At 34.8% G+C, this 22150-nt stretch overlaps 1 protein-coding gene across 1 annotated transcript in view; it reads right to left on the bottom strand.

Moving 5' to 3' along the window:
* Positions 1-17599, bottom strand: part of LOC138320503 (sonic hedgehog protein-like) — a 94029-nt gene extending 76430 nt beyond the window's left edge. Inside the window, exon 1 of the mRNA XM_069263495.1 lies at positions 16956-17599. The gene's annotated coding sequence lies outside the window, so the exon portion shown is untranslated. The remainder of the gene's footprint in view (positions 1-16955) is intronic.
* Between the last annotated feature and the right edge of the window lie 4551 nt (positions 17600-22150).

Raw genomic sequence — 22150 nt, 5'->3', positions numbered from 1 at the left:
TTGGTAACTATAATAAACATGTATTATAAATATATACACATTAGATAGGGTGACTGGGTGCAGGTTTTTATGATGTATTATTGCTGTAAGCTATCCTCATAAAACACAGATAGAGCCAAAAATAATAATTTGGAGAAGCATATATATACACCAATACAGTCAGACCATGTGTTCCGAAAGAGTATGCATTCTTTTGTTTATAGACAACATATGTTAAGTTGAAAATTAGACTCGGAAGGATAAAATGATCCGAGAACACGCATTCAAGAGCATTTCACTGTTTAACACCGAATAATTCAAATTGAATAAAGCAATAAAGATTTTAGCGACTTATATCGAACTAACCAATAAATCACTCTAAGGATAAACCTTTCAAAAGAATGAACCATTTATTTCTTTGTCAATTTTGATACAATACCCCAGTTATGAGAGAGAAAAAAAGACTACAAATATATATTTACCAGAAATAGCACATTGCTGAAGTACTTACGAATGTTTGCAATTGCGATACATTGCTGCATGTCAATCAATTGTCCAAATCCGGCTGTTGTTAATATCCGGTTTGATGACTTGGGATTTAATCACTCCAAAACAATTAATTACACATCCAACGCAGTAGGCAATATTGTACAATCGTGGTTATCGTATACAAACAAACACACAAACGTCTCTGTTGTTATTGGTATCCAAAATCGGGATAACAAGAAGGTGAAATGTAGTTCAGTCGAAGTACAGAAAAACTCTAGTCATAGCAACAGTTTGTTCACAACACCAAACGGGATTAACTGTTAACTCATTTAAAATGAAAAACAAATTAACAACATATTTGGGATTTTAATGATTGTTCTAGAGACTCCCAGAGGAACTTTTAATGGATTTTTGTAATGCTGAATTAGGTTTGTACACGCTAAATGTATTATTTGTAAACTTTGTTAGGTAATACGATGAGAGTACACTAGAGACAATGACAAGAGTTCACTTAATGTATCAGGCACTGTTCTCATACACCTACACCGACAGGTGTAAATTCATTATATGCGCTTTATCAAGTTGAAACAAATACTTAGAAGACATTCGAACAGTTATATAAAGAATCAACATTCTTATCTCTGAACGTTATTTTCGTATAGCATTTCAAATGTGAGTAGTTTTATTTAAAATAGATCAAAACACGTTGAATATATTGTCGACATATCTGATAAGAGCTTGACAGAGTTCTATAGACCGGTCTGTCCGTAAGGTGTCGGCAAAGAAACATCCTATCACAATTCACTATCAAAGTCGATTTATACGGGCGATATGGTAATGGTATCTGTTCTGATGACAACACCATTTGTTATACCTTAGATTTGTACAATATTTTACTCCTATAGATAGTGTTCATCGGCAGGCCGATTACACCTGTATTGTTTTATTGAAGTTTACAACTTAATTAAATGATAAAGATTCGTGTTTTGATTTTAGTGATTCCACTGATTCTACAAGCTTTCATGTGATCTTAACAAATTAAATACCAGGACTGGAGATGAGATTATTCGGCGATCTAGTCTTCATACGTCTGTCAACTTAAACACGATTATGTCTTTGATTTGGTAAAACAAATCCAAAGTTTCTACTTTTAAAGCGTATCGAGTTGTGCGTGAAGACAGGGTATGGACTGGTGATTCGGATATCTACGACGTACGTGTTTGTTAGTAAAGTTAATCAGGATGGTAAATAGACGAGTTGATTATAGTAACATTTAGGCCCTGTAAGTACAAGATCCCAAACTTACATTCGTTTTCAATTGAGGAAAACAATTATTTATCTTAAAACTAAACCATCATTAATTAAAACACCACATCTGTCAAGGGTACAATTAAACCCGTACGTCAGAAAACTATATATAACGATCAACAATAGAAGAATAAACCTCCAAATATTCTACAACACCATAAAAACAAAAAATAAAAACAATTACTTAAACACTTTATAGAATTAATTTCATATTTGATAAAAACAATAGTCTCAAAAATCATGCGATAAATTAAAGAAACACCAATATTTCAAAAATATCAATCGCTATTCTACTATGAATATAGTAAAGTCATCTTGATAAAGAAACAGTACGATGCTCTTCAAAACTATCACATACTGTTCTACAAAATCCTCGTATTAATTCAACGCAATAAATAATAATTTAAAAAATCTCTTTGATTGAAATCACCTGAATCAAGCAGTGTTTTATATCTGATACGTAAAATAACACATCACTAATAATCATATCATTGCAGTATTTTAAAATCAAATAATAAAAATGTAAACGTTTATTTCCTGTGATAAACGGTGGGATGAGGATGTGCGTCCTTGAACAGATGCACTGTATCTCGATTTTCATCGCTTCACTACCATGTACCTATTGCAATCAATGCAGTGGGTAGGTCGACGTTTTTGTGATAGACCATATTAGCGTGAACAACTTTAATGTAGCATTTGCCAGCGGACATTATCTGACAGGTTCAATGGTATACCGGAGGAGTGAGGGCTGCCCTTATAATAGTGGCGCAATCTTTAGATTAGCGGAGAGAAAGGAAGTGAGATCGGGTGCCGAGCGGTGCGGGGTACAAGTAAACTCAGTGACCGTTAGATATGTAAGGGACCTGTCTTTTTCTACACATCACACGGAATAGTATGGTTCTCCGCGCTAATGTAAGGCGACATCTAAACAAAAACCGAGGTCAGATCGGAGCGTTCATTCAATCATTTGGTTTGATCTGCTTAAATGCCTCGACCCTATGTAAGGTAGCAAAATTATCCGGAAATTTTAAAAGCCACTATTTCTGCATATATTATAACGCATTTAGTTATGTAACCCTAGCCGGCAGCGGGCTGCTCGTAAATCAAAACCTCCGATCGCTATCACACGCTATATGACATTGCATGTCTCGCGTAGTGCGAGATGTGGTGACCTTCGCCCGCACGGGGCCTAGACACTACGCAATGTACATAGAGAGTAATGAACCGAATTAATGTTTATTGTTGACCAATTACCCTCAGTACATATTTCATTGACTGCGATGAAATATGATTTCGTGTCGGCGTTGGGTAGCTCTAGCGCCACTTTTAATGTTCGGGTAGATTTTAGGGAGCACTTGGTAAATCGTGAGTATCAGAGGATACAATCTTAACCATTGGTGGGTAGTCACTGAATGGTCGGCTTCCTTAGCGATAAAAGAAGTACCCCTTGTACATATGTTAGATATTATATTGCCACGAGGGGACATATATTCTTTCTTAGTAAATAATATGGATAGTATTCTTCACAAACAGATTTAGTAATACATGCGTTTTACCTGCATTCGCTCTTCGGTCATTTTATGCGGTTTTTATGAGAAACATAATTAGTCAATTTAACAGTATTCAATGAATTAAAATAATCAGGTCTGGGAAATGGCTTGATAAATAAACACTGTCTCATAGTTGAGTCAATTTGGTATAAGGAGTTATGGAATGCTGTAGGCATAGGCATTCTTTTGACTGCTCAAAGTTGCCTTAATTCAGGTCAGTCATATTATAAATAAAGATTAGAACATCATCACATAGATTGTACATAGAAACAGGTCGGTGGCATAAGCCAATCCAATTCCAGTCGATCTGAGATATTGTTTTAATTGTGCAAAAATTGAAGATCATTTTATCTTGGAATGATGTATTTATGTAGATATTAGATAAAAACTGTTAAAAAAGAAATTTTGGTTTAGGCCTAATATGACTAAATTTAGAGATCTCTTGACTTCAGAAAATAGCAGCATTGTTAAAAATTTAGCTATATTTGTTCACAGAGCTTATGAAGTTAGAAATTCGATATTATTTGATAATTGATATATTTGGTGTGTGCATCCTTTCGCTGATTTCTTTTTTGATTTATATATATATAGTGTACATCGTTTTTTTCCAGAAAAGTCTGTTTACCATTGTCATGTCTGTATTTGTTTTGCACAAAGGCTTTTTAGCCTATTTGCTAAATGAAATAAAGAAAGATATTATAAATAAATTGTCTATAAATTCCTGTAGAGGATGCAGAATACCTCTCATTGTCAGTGTTGTACTTTTGTTCATATTCTCTCACTTAATATCAAATCTATGCCGGTTAATAAACTTACACATGTAAAAAAAATGAAAAACAATATATATATGATAAACCCCAATCAAACAAACAGGCAAAATGAAACTCCTTATAAGGTGTTGTTCTAACTTAACATGTCGTCGTCATGACTATAAGTGATGACAGTGGATACCAAATCAGAAAGTATTAATGACAAATCTAAACAGTTGCATGTAAGTACCACAGGGAGCAAGTAATGACTTTACACGGAGATATTTCCGTTTGAAGGGAGAGAACTCCGATACTTCATACAATCAGCCCAGACCAAGCTCGATTTCCAGTCAAACCTGACGTAATAGATTGCAAATCGACATAAAAGCGAATACAAGTGAAAAATAAATTTGAAAATATTTATTTTTTTATTTTTATTGATGAAATGAAATATATCGCTTTTACTGATTCTTCTTATATATAAACTTACTTTGAATTTATGTCTTCTAATTGAAACGTTCAAGAATTCGTTTAGGTGTCGTACCCAAGCAAACAAAACTCTTCTCGTCATTAGGATATGGGTGTAATAAACGTCAAAAGCAAGAAGCCGTGTTTCCTTATCATGGTCAGTTGATCTGGACATATCTGTGTCCTTGGTCAATTTACCATAATTGTTGTGGTCATTTATGCGTCACCAACAGAAAGTAGGTTAAACCGACCCACTTCCAACTTGGAGTAATTGAGTTTCCTAGTAAGATATAAATTCTCTGGTCCCATTGGAGAGTTCTTAGGTGTATGTAACTAGAATCATATCATGTTTGTTTTTGTTAAAATCGATAATTCTTTTGCAGTCTTGTCTTCAATTCTTTAATCAAGAGACATTTTTTCTAATTAAAGTCCGCTGTGAAGAATATGTAAAGTGTCATTTTTCTTTTTGTTGCAGGAGGCAGCATTTCTGACCGAGAAAAAAAATCTTATATTTTTTTTAATACTATAAGAATATATGGACACTTTGATAACATATTGACTCCATGATCCGCTTGCTCGTCTAATGCCCCGCTGTAAGCTACGCAGTTCTGTGATTATCCGACATAGGCTAGACATTCAGACAAACATATCTTTACGATGCACCCCTGTTTATCGATGCATACTAATTCTGCCACACCAACAGACCATATACTACTGATCTGGTATCGATTCACTTTCGTCGTTCTGTAAGTAAGAGGCAGAAAAGATTGCAGCCAGTCTTATGCGCCGAAATTTGAAAACCTCACAACAAGTTCAATGTACTAAATCACTAAGTTCTCAATTTTCATCGTTGATAGTTTCACGTATATACTAGAAAGTTTATCCAGTCAACAAGATACTAACATGGACCATGGAGGACATAGTCATAGTATCTAAGATCATAACACTGATTCCTCGTAGTATTGTCGTGTGCAAGGGGCACATGCCACATGGACCATAACCAACAAATACTGTGGAGGGGTAACAACATGGTATTAAAACAGGATAAGACTGAATTATATCATTAAGTTATGTAGCATCAACACATAACATAGAAATAAAATACAACTGAAATAAATCATTTACTTATGAAACAGTGCCATCAAATACTGTAGATGGGCACAATCATGGCCTCGAATGTCTATTGATGTAGCTAGCATTGATTAATAGCTTTCGTGAGGGCACCCTCTTACAAAACTATAAAATGGCACTATGTTCATTGGTGACCACCAGTAACGCAATTGTTTAAAAAAACAAAACCAATTCTATATATGTGTCCATTCATATGCTTTATCATTGATAGAGATCAACTGGAAAGTAAAAACAATATAAGCATGTTAAAGTTAGATGTTAAGTTAGTGTCATTTAGACAAGAATACGATAAATATTCTCAAAAGACAATATTAACATAGGAAACGGTGAAAAATGATAATTTTGTAAATTACACACAACAAATCACAAAATACAGAAAAGCTCAGAAAATGGAACTTGAATTCTAGATGAAAAAAGGATATTCGTGATGACCAGCGCCGACCAGTGTGTGACCGAGACTCCCGGAAGTGTTGTAACTCCCGCCATAATGTTCGATCCATTGAAGCAGACGACATGTTGCTGGTCTGTTCAATTAACACCGTAACCGCAGCAGGCGGCCAGTTACGGTCAAGCTGAGGTCCCAGGACGCACATAACATCAATATGGAAAGTGTAACAATGAAGTTCCTCCGCATGAATCATCCGGACACGATGTTGTGTGTCCAGTGTCCCTATTTTGGTCCATAAGACTCTAGTTATGTCTGAACTCCAATGGCATAAAAATGACCTTGCACATGTACCAACAAACCTTTTCGTTTAACGTCTGGCGTGCTAGATTTTCTAAGTATCTTGAAGATTGTTTATCCTGCCTGTCAAAACAACTCATATAGCTCAAAATGACATGTGACGTCAGGTTAATTCCATATTTCATATCTGTATAATATAATATGTAATATCCGTATTCAATAAAACAGATACATACCATATTCCTTAAATGTCAGTTCCAAAATGTCAGTTGGTGCAAATAGGGGACTTTATTTTTCTCTGCTTTAATTACCCCCCAAATGAACTTTGTAGTAATTAAAGGTTCTCAAAATATCTGCTAATCCGCCTGAAGCCAGAATTTGGAGACACAGACGTCATTACGCACAACTCGTTATGGGTCATAGCTACACAACGTGTTAATGGCTGCATAATTTAGAAAACCTCATTGGCTTTTTATCAATTTGGAATTAAATTGCTAAAGGCAAACCTGTGTAAAAAAGAATTGGTTTTAACCGCAAATAGTATTGTTCACTAATTTATGAAACTATGTTCTTAAATATCATCCCCGGAAAACTTCTCAAACGTACACATTTTTGTTCAATTTTTATTTTGAAGGAAGGATTACTTTTTTGGCAATAACATTTGCCATGGGGATACCAGCAGCGTCCTAAATATATCAAAACAAGTTCAGAGATTGGAGAAGGGTACGCTAGGTAATTTCATTGTTTTCTTATTCAAGATATGTTTTCTCAATTTCAGAAAACGTCTCCTCTAACATAAGGAGAGAGAAACAGCAGATCAGCATAATAATTTGCCAACATGATAACTTGTTTTAACCAGTTTTGACATTTGTCACAAGTGGGACTTACAGGCCACAGAAGGCACGGCTTCAAGAAGAGGGTTAGTGGTGCTAGTCCTCTATAGGGAGAACTTGATAAAACAATGCATAGATAGTGATGTTTCTCTACGCCTCGGAGTCCTTATCACTCAACAAGTCACGGCAAACCGCCATCAGGCCCCGCCAAAGGCAAAACGTACAGCCCTTCCGCAGGTCTCACTACCAAACTACCAGTTATGTCAGGAAGTCGCACTATGTTGCCGAGTCATTCTGACACTCATTAACTCTCCAAAATAAACCGACTACCTTGTTTAATTAGCTATTCTATAAAACAACCCACTTAATCCCTCACCCTAAACCAAAAGTCACCAAATGAAACCGATAATAATACTTATCTCTAAAACGTAAAGAACTGAGTCGAGTTGACATATTAAGTCTAAGATTTGTTGATTTCTTGGAGAGTATAATAGTGCCCTGTCTTGTTTAGCTTATATGTATGATCAGAGACATGCCTAGGGCCATAGCTCCAGTTAACAAATGTTCATTCTGGCCAACAATGAAAGCTGCAATGTCGAATCAATACAAATATAACATAAATTTATTCTTTATGACAGCTTATTCCAGCTTTTTAACGAGAATATCAGATCTCTTCTTTCGTTTACAGATTTTATTTAAAATGTGTTCATTTTCCATTTCGCTTACACAATCAACACAATATTAAAACATATCAGTGATCTTGGAAAGTACATCTGATTCACATAAACGATATGCATCAGTCGTGTGTCAAACCGGGAAATTGAAAACTGTATAACGACTTTGCCGTTAAAGGCGAGGGCGTTACACAACAACAAATATGCCAGCCAACATGGATGGATTTAATTTTAGCCTAATAAGCACCAAGATGGATCACTTCGGTTTATAAAAGTGACTCGTACCGGAAGTAGATCGATAATGACGTAGTTATCACAATGACATGTCTACTTTGAAACGCTGATAGTGCTGCGTGTAAACGGATTGGAAAAAGAGGTTTGCAATTTTTTTCTTTGAAATTAAAAGCTGACTGTTATAAAAGGTAAGCATGGAACTATACTGTAAGTTAAAAACATATTAAGAGCACAAGTGTTAATCAATGAAAGAGGGGATTGGTCATGCCGGACTTTTTAATGTCTAGGTGGCAGGTTGCATGTTAGGATGGTCAACAGCATCATTTCTACAATAAGCAAAAAAATGTACTTAAAAAATTAGATAGAAACTAATGAATATAGTGCAGGATATATGTACAAGTATTATTTACTAAGGAGGAGACTTGTTAAAAATGAAAGAACTAAGGAATCAGGTGATCCACAATAGTAAGCAATCACAGCGTCATTTCGTCCAATATTGTTCATCTTATTAAAAAAAAACAGAATTCCGGACTGAAAAAACCACGTTGATAAAAAACATGCCTTCACAAGTAATGATATTGGTAAAATAAAAATCTGAACCATGCAATGATATCAGGTTTGGTGCCAGAAATAGCCTTAAGGAGTGACTGTTAAACATAAATCAAACGTTTAGGAATATAAATATCATCCACAATAAGCTCATTAATATGATATTCGGATCATCCGAATACATTCCTGACTTAGTATAGAAATATAAACGGCGACTCGCATAAGGAATTTACACCTGCAAACAACACACATCATATAGTTTTAAAGAGAAAGCTGTAAACGAAACACATCTAAATCGTTTTCCATATGAAAGTGTTAATGTTCGAAGGCATGGTGGACGTGTACGAAGGCTAAGGTGGTTATCGTGTTTTTATAAACATGCAATATATTGGTATTTACAGATGGGGATCAATTACCAGTGGTCTTATCTGTACAGACAAACATGAACCTCTCTTGTAAATACCACAGCGAGCATGAGGGGACATATTTCACGTTTGTTATCATATTTAAGTTATTGCTTGATCGACGCCTAATACATTGGCAAGTTGCTTATCGTCAGGAAATACAATAGAAGAGACGTGAAATTTTCACAACGTCACGTATTTGTCAGACAGCCTCACACAATAATGGTTGATACCAATAATTAGCAATGAAGCATCTACACATGTCTTACACTTATGCGCTAGAAAGGAGATCGTTAACGATATTAGTGTTTTTTACAACAAGGTTAATTATGAATATTTTTGAAGATGAAAGTAAAAGAATTTAGATTAATTAACCCACATCATTTCATTTTCATCGTTTTGTTTCCGACTTCAAAGGATTAAAATGTTTATACGATATGACATTGATATGTTGTATGTTGTGGTTAATGTCAATTAGAAACGTTAGTCTCTAAGAACGTTTAATAGTACAATAAAATGTTTTGTACAAATATTAACAAAAGTGCTGAAAAAAAGATGCGCATGTGTGGATATAGATGTTAGTTGTCAACACCATACAGAAACGTACAGCCATATTTCCTCAATTGTTCATAAGTCATATATCTAATTCTTAAGTTTGCCAATGATTGCTTCCACAACAAGTTTTGTTCTGCAAGCGAGGATTGCGATGGTATCGGATGTATGTCTGACCCCGCTGATCCACCACCAGTAAGCCCTCGGCTGTACTTACGTTTTATTTCACCAGCATAAGCGTTTTACAGTGCTCATCGGCAACACGTTTTAGTGAATCAGCTGGGAGCATTTAACTTGTGATATTTAGTACCTGCACAAGTTAATCTACACAAACTATAGATAATAAGCTTGTCCGATATTAATCACAATTTGTTCCAGACTTGCCTTAGACGCTTGTTTCCAGGAAACAACACTATGTCCATTGCCTTGATATATCGAGCAAGGAAATTTTCCATTATTTGATAGTCGTAAAAGGCGCTTAGCCTCGCAGCAATTTAGATAATGGATCAGTAAAAGGAATTTAATAGTCTGGCGATATAATGCATGACGTACGAAAAGTTTACGAGGTGCCAAACAACAAGTATGAATTGAAACTCTTCAAAGATTCAAAATTTGAAAAAAGAAAGAATAAAAAATATGAAAAATATAAAAAAAATATAAAAGATATAAAAAAATATTCAAAATGTGAAAAAAGAAAGAATAAAAAATATCGCATATAATCTCTGATAGTCTTCTGCACATTATAGTTGCTGTGAAGATCCCCATAGAAGATGCAACTGAAATCTATAGACTGAAGAATACGATACATAGTGATTTGACATTGTGATCGAGTCTTTTGGTCCATATTTTTCCTCCTTGTACTTTTCCAGCAGTCATGTATTCATGCCCTCATTTTATTACATTTGATTTTGTGATATTAACTTCAATGATTAACAGAGAGAGAAAATAACCATAATATGTTATTGTTTATAAAAAATATCAAAAAGTGATTTCTTCAAATTGATGATTAAAATGATAAAACCCCTTTTTATTTAGCAAGGAGTTTAGTGCATATATACAATATATCATTGGTGATTTACACTTAAGATTAATTACATTGAACGGTTACTGCACGGTCACTGGACAAAAACGTTATGTTGAAGAGTTAAGTTAACCGTAAAATTATCCTATTTGTGACTATTTATGAACAACACATCACACACGTATGTAAATTTACACCTGAAATCCAAAGTGTATCAGATGTTGCCACTTTACATAGAAAGTGTCCCCGTATCGTTCCACGTTAGAACGTTATCTGGCACAATGCCTCTATCAAGGGGATCACTAGGAGACAGCGAATCCTACACTACCGCGCCACTGGTGTAATCGAGCGTCATTCACTGTAAAGGAAATGACAAGCTCTCTCTCGCCATTTTTTTGCTTATTTCTGACCTTTGTATAAAAAGGTGACAGAATAAAGCAAAGGTGAGTCGCATTTACACACTGTGAGGTCTGAATCAAGCAAGGTAAGTTGGAAACAGAGCGAAATGAGATTATAAGAAAGAAATCAGACCGAGGTTTCAGGTTTCTATGTAGTCCTCAAGTTTCCATCTTTGATGTAGGTGTCGGTAACTTCCGGTTCTGGCGATACCTGCTCAGCTTTGATTGATGTGGGATAGAATTAACAGGAACAAATATGGTGGCATGGATAGTAGCCTGATCAGCTTAACGACCTGACATTGACAACAAGTATTGGCACAGCCAAGTCATCGTTAAACAAAACTGCAAAAGTTTTGATGATAAAAGAAATGCATACAAATAGAAATCCCAATTGAAGTCGATAGTAAATCATTAGCGCCGTCGAATCAATACATGAATTTGAATGTATGTAACATCACAAATCACTACGCTACACTGCTGATTGTGAAAGCCGCGTCGTACGTCAGTGTAAGTCACCTAATTACGACAAAGACACTCCGCCGTTTGATGCCGTATCAAATAATTCTTTGATGAAATTTTTTGATAACAGAAAATAATATTTTTCATAAAAATGTAATGAAGAATGTACAGGGTCAAATGTTTGTGCATAAAAAATAACCTATATCTAGATATATTGTATAAATATCAAGACATCCTGCATCCCACCCATCCTTGTACACGTAAAGCTTCACCTCTGACCTTTAACAAGACTATGAGTAACATTCATACTTTCATGTTCGTCATATTTTCTTTTCAATAATACCTATATCGCACCACCATGCATTAAACAATTTTCATGTGACATTAAGTACACATGAAAAGTTACGTTTTCTATTACTACATACTATGTCAATAGGTGATACATGTAATGAATAAAAAAAACTTTATTGTTTTAGATTTTTAAAACAAGATTAGCTTTTGCGTACACTTTGCAGCTGCATATCGTAGGGCCTTATGTTTTGGTAATTCAATTTCCTTATATGGCATTGTAAAATGGCCACAGTTCTGTGATATTACAAAGCTAGTCTGTAAATCTGGAAGTCGGGTCCATCTTGCAGGACGATTCATCACAGTGTCTGTGAAACACATGGTTTGACATCCGACACCGAGACATTTGCTACAATCGAATGTAAAATTGCACTTGGCTTTTGAAGACTTGATCTGTATAGAAGACCTTTCTAAGCTCCGCGAACGACAGAACCAATATATTTGCCCATCCTATTATTCTGACAAAGAAAGTATGTATTGATATTACACAGGTTTTCTGGTTAGTTAGCACAGCATACACATAAGAGGTGACTTGTACGTTTTATTCATAAGGTTATATTTAATGATGTCCAAATGATGTGGCAATGTTATATCTAATCACATTTAAGAACCAGCTATGATGCCCATTTCAATACGAAACATATATGTGGCAATATTTATTTAAGATTTGAAATAAATATGAAAATGTTTTCTTTGAATATAAGGCAATCGCATAAAAAACCCTTTCAGACTTCGGGAAATAAAAACACGGTAACAAGAAACTGTCTCAAATTAAACTAGAGGTTCTCGTTAAAGCTCACAAAACTGATTTGTTCCTAATTATAGACGTGTCCATCCCTTGGAGTGTGCAGACAGGATATTTCCAAGGATTTCACACAAGTAAGCACACTATATACATTATAGGAATATTTTTACGTGGCTCTCAACATGTCATCGGTAATTAAAAGCTATGATCATGACACGTATATTTACTTCACTGCATCCTTTACCACAAATCTTGTGACACAAGAACATTCTCTTACCGTAATTGTAGGGCTTATAACAGTCTCATTCTATAACTTTTTGAGTTGTAACAGGCTCTTCATACAACTGTTTACGAACCACGAAGTTCTTTCTCGTGGACAACCTCTTTCCTCTACATCTATTCTGACATAACGTTCTCCCTTCCTATTAAAGTGTGGGTGTAATGTAGGGTGTTATGGACTTTCGTCTTATGACTATAGTGATTGTGACATCACAGTTTTTATTCTTTCAGCAATGTAGACTGTTGCAGTCTTGTGCAGTTACGTTGAACTAGCTGTCTCTAAAGCTGTTTGGGATGTAGCAATTTTTTGCAGTTTTCACAAACTTTCTGTCCAGTTATGTGAGCTTTTGTAGAATCTATTATTTCAGTTGTGTGGGCTATGCCAGTTTCAATAAGAAATGTGTCAGTTTCGTTTTTGTATGTTGGGATACATTTTTTCCTACAAGTTTTTTGGTTGTGATCAGCCTTTTGAAGGGTTTGTGTGTATTACGCATACCATTCGCAGCTATGTGAGTTTGTTGACCTCTTCCCTAGGCTGCGACTGTATTGGTGGATTATTTTCATCTCTCGATAACTTTTTAAGTTGTGGTAGTCTTCTTGCTTTAACTATTAGGGTGCTTTTCCCCACTGACAGTTATGTATTCCTCAGTATTTACCTCGAAGACGTTAAAATAATTATTTCATTAAATTCTTATGATTCTTTTTTATGAACATTTATATTATTTGTGTTTTAATTCTGAAGACTAAAAGAAGACTATGCAGCATTATCGCTCTGGCGGTAATACAGTTCGGTTTAAGAATTATCGAGTTATAACTTCTAGACATATCCTGGCTGCGTTGACTACCGTTGATACGTCGAAATGTTAACAAGAATAGTGTTTGGAGTATCGGGCGGAAATTAGTATTCCATCTTTCATGGTGATGTTTTCACAAGAGAACATCACAATACGATTCCCAGATGATATCAATGAATACTGCTTTATTAAACTTTGTCACAGCCACATGATTAGCATATTGTGTACTAATCAATTTCACGGATCGTAGTTTTCGTAAATGTTGGACAGTCAATGAAAAACCGTCAATTTAGACTCTAATACATCGATATTCTCACCTTCAAACGCTCACCTGCTCGAAAAGTCCCCAGAATTAACTTTGATTAAGTCAAACATTCTTAAATTAAAATTTATACAAAGGGGTCCATCGATACGGAGTCGTAGCTTGCAAAGCATATGTTTGGTTTGTAATTAGAGTCACTTCATTAAATGACCTGTGTAGCGATGCTGTATGTCCAGTCAATTGTCCAACGTTCATTGTACTGCTACAACAATCATCTGTCCAATACTCAATTTACTCCGGCTATAATCCCGTCATTTCTGTTACGCCCCACGAGGCAGTATCAGGGACCGGTCAGACGGTCTAGCTCTAGTAACAAACAAGAAGATTATCTAACAGTAGAGTTATACAACATATGTTTTAAACTTCGCATCTAAAGATGAGCATATAGCTTTGCTCATAGACATATATATTTTATCAGGAAGAAGCTATCGGGACAGGTATAGAAAGGACCAACACTTTGTCACTTGTCCTCAGTGTCCGGTGTCACTGCGCGTGCCAAGTCATGGCTAGTTTGGACGTAAAAAGGAATAAAATATCACGCAGCTGGTCTGTACAATACAAACTGACCAGAGATGACCATTAACGTAAATTACCCACGCTAAAGACACGGAAACACCCGCATTTGGCTGTCCTCCCAGTGTATGGAGTTTCTTTGTATCTGTCTCATACCTGTATATCACTATAGTTAGTACTGGTGCTGCCTTTGTCTATATGTAAACGAGCCCGTATAGTCTTATATACGGTGGACATATAAAACCAAGGTAAGACGATTTGCTAGAGAAATAGTTTTACTTTTACTTTTTTTCTACACACATCTAGGATTGCAGTTGCATTCGAGCTTGTTCAGACAGCACAAACACATTTCATGGAATGTTATTACGCACTTAAATTCTTTCATAATTTACAGACTTTCACTTCATTTTTCATAAAAAAAAACGTGTCATGGCGTTATTACGGACATTTGAATAACAAAACATAAAATCTATGCTTTATTTCATTTTTTCCAATTTGCCCGACCAAAGCTTTGATGCTATTAGTGTAATGCGGTAATCGGTATATGTTGTATGATTTTACAAGCAGTATCTATACCGAGTACCAACAGACATATCAACTTCAAAGGACACCCTAGGTATGACGAGAAAAAAACGGGATGAAAAGTAAGAAGAAAACGTTTGAAACATAGTTGGAAAGCATGTTTTCTATGAATGAAGTTAGATTTCGTGTTGCCTTACTTGTGTTTTCCTATTAACGGAAGACCCCTTTGCTTATCATCAGTGACCCCAGTGAAGACCGGGGTGTTATGTTACGGTATGACGCCAGCTAATCACTATCAACTGCTATTTACACCGCTAAGGACAAATCGACTGGCTCCACCGCGTTACTGAATGTCTGATATTTCCTTTCTTCCATACCCAGGATCTCAACATAGAAATAAATACAAGATGCAGCAATAATATATCAACACCTAATTAATGAGATAATGCCACCATATTTAAATATTGGTTTACGTCATAAAGACAAGTACCCTGAGAGTGTAGTAATTGTATTAATATCTGATCTGTCTTCTCAGATACCAACCGAACACCTACTGCCAACTAAAAGTTCAAAGGTTTACGATTCGAATTGATAAAAGAATGGACTTTGTTCAAAGATTTGAAGAAATGGTAATTGAAAACTAATATATATTATGCCTACCGATTTTCAAGCAGCGATTCAAATTTGCAATTCGGTCATTTATTACAATAATTAAGTATCCATAGTCTATATTGCATATGTGACCTAAAATGCTGATAGAAAACCCTTGTATTGCCTAGAGAGGTGATACTACCCTAATATACTATATTGTTTGCATTTTTAATATCTGATTGACCTCATTTGTCTCATAATTTTTTTTTACGTCTTATTAAAGTTTATCTAAGTTAATAGTGATATCTGTGGTTTTAGCGGATAACAAAAATGGAATACAAAGCTACGATGATTTCCTACCAACATGGATGGAACAAAGATACCTTAACCACTGGGACATCACACAATGTTAATGAACATGCATCCTACAAAAGGTCAAGTTTTACATACAGGTCAATACATGTACAGGAAATACAATGATAGTTGGTCAGAACATCTACAATTAACGGGTACTTAGCTTGGAGACATGGGACCAAGTTTTCCTGGCTAGTGCAACACAAACACTCTAATCATTGTTCACTAGATCAAAGCACAATCACGGACTTTCTAATGACCTATAATCATAGACTTTTCTCGCTATTATAAACACATATCTTATAGGACAAATCTTATCTGTTATAAACGGGTATCTTATGGCACAAATCTTATCAGAGTTTCAAGTAGAGTCGCGCATTTAATGCATGACGCTAAACCAATATCGATCACTCTGTATATCTGAAACACAATATGGTTGTGCAATCACAAAAGTAGATGTTCTTGTTTATTAGAAAAGTGCCGCTTCATGAATCAAATTTATAACATCTATTGGAAACTTGAGACCACTGAAACACTGAAGAGATATGTGGAAAATGAAAGGCTATTTTTTGCCGGGTAAATGAGTGAAATTGATTGTACATTTTAATTCGTGTGTGAAGGTAGACGTCTCGTTGACTATTTGATGTTTACAAGATTTACGATTTAAATTGAGAACAACGAAATAGCTTTTGGGTTGTTGAATCTGAAATGATCGCCGATGATAGCCGATAATCTGTCAATCAGCTGTAATGTTAGGGTTTATTGTACATAAGATTGTAAAGAATTCCTACCTTATTAGCTGGCCTAGGAGAAATAGTTCATCACGGACGAAGTTACAGCCGATTACACCTGCCGTTATATAGCTGTGGTTTACTTGATGGTTAGGCAGATAGCGCTTTCTCTTTCAACAATATCGTAACTAATTTTGTATGGCTTGGTCAATTGTCTACGCTAAATATACTGGACGTCACGTAATACCTTATAAGTACATAATCGTCACCTACCTTTGATACTTAGGTAATCACTCAGCAAAATGTATCCATTATCCACGTAAACCTTGTCAATAGCGTAAGAACTCTCAAAACAGCACACGTTAGATCGCCTTGAAATGGTCACTTGTTCACGAGAAATGTGGTATTTGTCCTCAATTCTCTGGCAGTCTTCTCATTACTGAAATCTGATGTTGTTTCCTGAAGTATTATTCATACGTACGTTCTTTTAAATGATGTTTTAATTTTCAATCATTTTATATGCAATATATCATAAGTCGTATCTACTCCCCGAATATTGTCCAGTTGTAACACATACTCTTGTTGCTTAAATAGTATGACCAATAAAAATAACTCCACAATTACAAAAATCACCAAACATGTGCAGACCGTTGCATGCACTGGCCGAACTCAATATATCAAAGACGGTTTGTCTAGATGGCTGTCTTTATATTGTATCCGAGCTACATGCGGGTAAGGCATTAGCATGTCAATGAATTAAAAATACCCCAATTTCTTCATTTGTCTGTCTAACTGCAAATACACATGTAAACGCTGGGGTCATTTAATAGGCACGAGTGCGATTGGATCGCTGTGCGTCTTGATGCGCCGGTTTCTACGGGACAGTGGCCATGGCGGGCTATCGTCAGTCAATGGTCGAGTGCTGTACCGTTATGTAAAACACATTAATGCCTATGGTGCGAATAAAAAGGACTTTAAATGGGAGGTTTTCACGAGATATATATGGACCGTCTGCAACGCAAGACTGCCGTCAAGGATATAGCATTGATTTCAGCTGAGATTTGTAATAGCAATAATTAATACGAACTATGTGATTTTTATTGCCTGAAAACTTCCTTTCCATGTAATCAGGCATTTGCTATTGTTCTAATGATTTTACCATCATGTTTGATTGTATTGTCAAGACATATCGCCTAACCTAATGTGTCTTTATCATTTCCTAACTCTAGCCAATGTGAATAAGTAAATCATTCTTTATGATTTGAATCTAGCCAACTGTAGTAGATTTAAGGATTGTCAAATTAAATAGAATTGATTGCAAAGCGAACTTACAAAATACAATGAACTGTATTTTATCATATTTAGTCATAACAACAGAATCCTGCACAAAACAAACCGTTGCACTTTATTCCTTGTAAACAATACATTCCTTATCGTTGACAAAATGTTTTATGGAAATTTAAGGAATCCTGTCGCATGGACATGGATTAGTAAGACATAATCAAAACGCACTCAGGCCTACATAGACAGACATGCTACGTCTACATGGTTTCACATGATAGTACATCTATACTACTGTTTGTCAAAAACCAATAATCCTTATGAAGTTCGTAGAATTTTTCAGAATTAAATTTTGATCTAAGTGGATCTCAATACTCAATACAGTAAGATTACTCAATAACAACGTAAACAAGACGTTGGAGACATTTCACAACTGATAGCTGAGGTGGACACTACAGGTACTTTGTACAAGTAAGATTGGCAACCAGGACTTAAGAAGACTGAGCAAATTTACCGTCGATGGGGAAATGGATAAAGGCATATGCACGAGAGGAAGAAAACCAGCGCGGGATACCTACATACCCGCGAGGAGAATGACAGAAAAGGGAAAATATGCGGTGAGATTAGACGGCTTAAGTGCCAGAGGAGGGTGCTGACCACGATTGAGAGAGTTTTACATTCAAGGAGAGCTAAAGTTTTAGGTTAAGCCTGCTCTTCGTTATCAGTGTCTGTACACAAGAACTTGATCTGAGAGAAACGAACAAATATAAGAACATGTAAGCTGAAAGCCATCGTACTGTATCGATAAACGTCTTTTCAGACAATTTCGTAAACAGGTAAAAATGTTTATTGTTTTCTGTATCCCAGCGTTTGCCATGTATACTACACATAAAGCCTAGCTCTGATGTATTCGACAGAGCGCGAGCTACTTAGTTCTGTCACGATACATCCGCATGGAATGTACCTGAATTCACTAGACAGATATTACTTTGATTACGCAAACTTTAAGTAGACAATGACTAAATATTTCTATTTTAAATATTTATTATTCTGATATTATATTGATCTGTTTGGTTAAAATTTTAAATGAATATATTTATAATTATCAAAAAGAACTTGTTGTCCTGTGTGGATATAGTAATTATGGTGTTGGATACAAAACAAACAGTATAACGTTACAAGTAAGGGTCACAGTCATGCGACATACGACGGAAACAAAGTAAACTTACATTATACGATGAAAACAATTTAGACACAAAGATTTACGGTCATATCGTGTCAAGTGTAATGGAATAGATGGGATTATCGGTTAGCTTAGATAAACTATACTGATTAAATCTTGGGGTTATGATAGCTAGTTTACAAGGTTCAACATGTACTTAATAATGGGGATCCCGAAAACAAGGCTTTAAAATCATCGCAAGAAATAAATGTGTATTTCTGCAGATTTATACTTTTGGTTTTGTTCAAATGCAGACATACAAGGAGGTAATTTTACAAATACAGAGACTTACAAGGAGGTAATTTTATAAATACAGAGACATACAAGGAGGTAATTTTACAAATACAGAGACTTACAAGGATGTAATTTTATAAATACAGAGACATACAAGGAGGTAATTTCACAAATACAGAGACTTACAAGGATGTAATTTTACAAATACAGGGACTTACAAGGAGGTAATTTTACAAATACAGAGATATACAAGAAGTTATTTTACAAATACAGGGACTTACAAGGATGTAATTTTACAAATACAGAATAAAAGATTTTACAAATACAGAGACTTACAAGGATAATTTTACAAATACAGGACTTACAAGGAGTAATTTACAAATACAGATACAGTATTTACAAATACAGGACTACAGATGAAGTTATTTTACAAATACAGGGACTTACAAGGATGTAATTTTACAAATACAGAGATATACAAGAAGTTATTTTACAAATACAGAGACTTACAAGGATGTAATTTTACAAATACAGAGACTTACAAAGAGGTAATTTTACAAATACAGGGACTTACAAGGAGGTAATTTTATAAATACAGAGACATACAAGGAGGTAATTTTACAAATACAGAGACATACAAGAATGTAATTTTACAAATACAGAGACATACAAAGAGGTAATTTTACAAATACAGAGACTTGCAAGGAAGTAATTTTACAAATACAGAGACTTACAAGAAGGTTATTTTAAAAATACAGAAACTTACAAGGAGGTAATTTTACAAATACAGGGACTTACAAGGACAGAGACTTACAAGGAGGTAATTTTGCAAATACAGAGACTAACAAGGAGGTAATTTTACAAAAAACAGAGACATACAAGAAGGTAATTTTACAAAAAACAGAGACATACAAGAAGGTAATTTTACAAATACAGAAACTTATAAGGGGGTAATTTTACAAAAAACACAGACATAACAAGAGGTAATTTTACAAATACAGAGACTAACAAGGAGGTAATTTTACAAAAAACAGAGACTTACAAGAAGGTAATTTTACAAATACAGATACTTACAAGGAGATAATTCTACAGAACCCGTCAAATATACAATTGAATAACATGTAAAAACGTAAACATTAGAAAATAATGCGCCTAATGTAGAAAATCGTGTAAGGAGAGCCAGAAGAATTTTGGACATCTCTAAAAACATCTTATAATCCAGAAACAAAATTCTTTGGGCAAAATCAAAGCAATATTACGAAGGACTTGTGCGGAAACTATAGTTAGAGAATCAACTCAAAAGCACCAGGGCCCGGCACCATAAACGTTCTCAGACAAAGTTTTTACTCAAGTCTATGCAAGATTACTAACTTGGGTGAAAAATATGTTATGATAAGTATTTCAATAATTCTAAATTATAGAAACTAATAATGGTCAAGTAGAAAACCCACAAAAATACGTGAAAAGGATTGTGAATAAACTTTTAATTTTAAGAAAACAGTAACATAACGCAAATGTAAAATAATGCAAGAGTGAAAAATGGCAGATGTAAACACAATAATACGTAAAACTACACGAATACGAAACAATATAATGAATATAAATATCTTATAAAACAAAGTTTTAGTACTACAAATCCAAAAATAACAAACATACCCTCAAAGAAAAATAAATAAAAATCAAAGACTATAAAAATATCAAATCAATTTTCATACCATTGTAGTCCAATTTATGTAATAAAATGTAATAGTTTTCCCACGGTAGTACTCATAGTGATGTTAAATTTTATGCCGTCATTCTTAACTCAAATAAATGACATTATTTTTTATAATGGGGTTTGTTAGTATTACCACATTCTAAAAACTGAGCATATCATTTTTCATCGATGCAGAGCTAAAAGATCTAATGCGATGATAGAACGGTAATTGGGCGGCTAATTATAAACATGACCTTAATGCTTAAACTTATTACAAAAGGAAATTAGTTTCAGTTATTAGGCGAACACATCAATACATCTACTGGAGGGACAGGGAAATATGTGATTCAACTTAATAGAAAAACGACGAGAGATGTGTTACAAGTAGAAGTGTTAAAGACCACCAAATATGTCGACATTGAGATAGAGTTTAGACTATCACTTCACCTTACATTCAAACTAAATCATTATCCTATTGGTGATACTAAGCATTTTTAATGAAATGACACAGCATACACAATAATACGATTTTATAAACTGATCACAAATGAATCAAAATATTACGGAATCACTTTAAATGTAATTTCGTATCTTGGAAATTTCGTAAAATGCGTTATATCTATCGACTTCTGAAAGTTTATAAACTTATCAACATTAAACACTAATCAGACAAGATCCATATTGCCAGGCTTAAATATATTTTGCGACACGGAATAGGAAAATGGGAGAGGACTTTAGGGTAGGAGTGGCGATATGTGGACTGATAGTGTGAGAATGTAACTAGGTTTGGGAAGGCCTGTCTCTCAATGGTACCGACTCTTCTCCAGACTTGTATCTCCTGATCCGAATCTCCCTGTCCAAGTCGCAGCGTTCCGCGTGCTTGTCGATGCTATTTTTCAATTCTTTTTGACATGTTACATATCAAGAAAATTCAAATGAACATTTATGATTAATGTGCTTGGCCGTCCCGATAATTGCTTCTATTGCGAACTTATTTCATTACATTCATTATGTGGCGCTCTTTATAGAGTGTCT

Source organism: Argopecten irradians, chromosome 4 (genome assembly GCF_041381155.1).
Source record: "Argopecten irradians isolate NY chromosome 4, Ai_NY, whole genome shotgun sequence".
NCBI lineage: Eukaryota > Metazoa > Mollusca > Bivalvia > Pectinida > Pectinidae > Argopecten > Argopecten irradians.
This window is presented reverse-complemented; position numbering and strand designations above follow the sequence as displayed.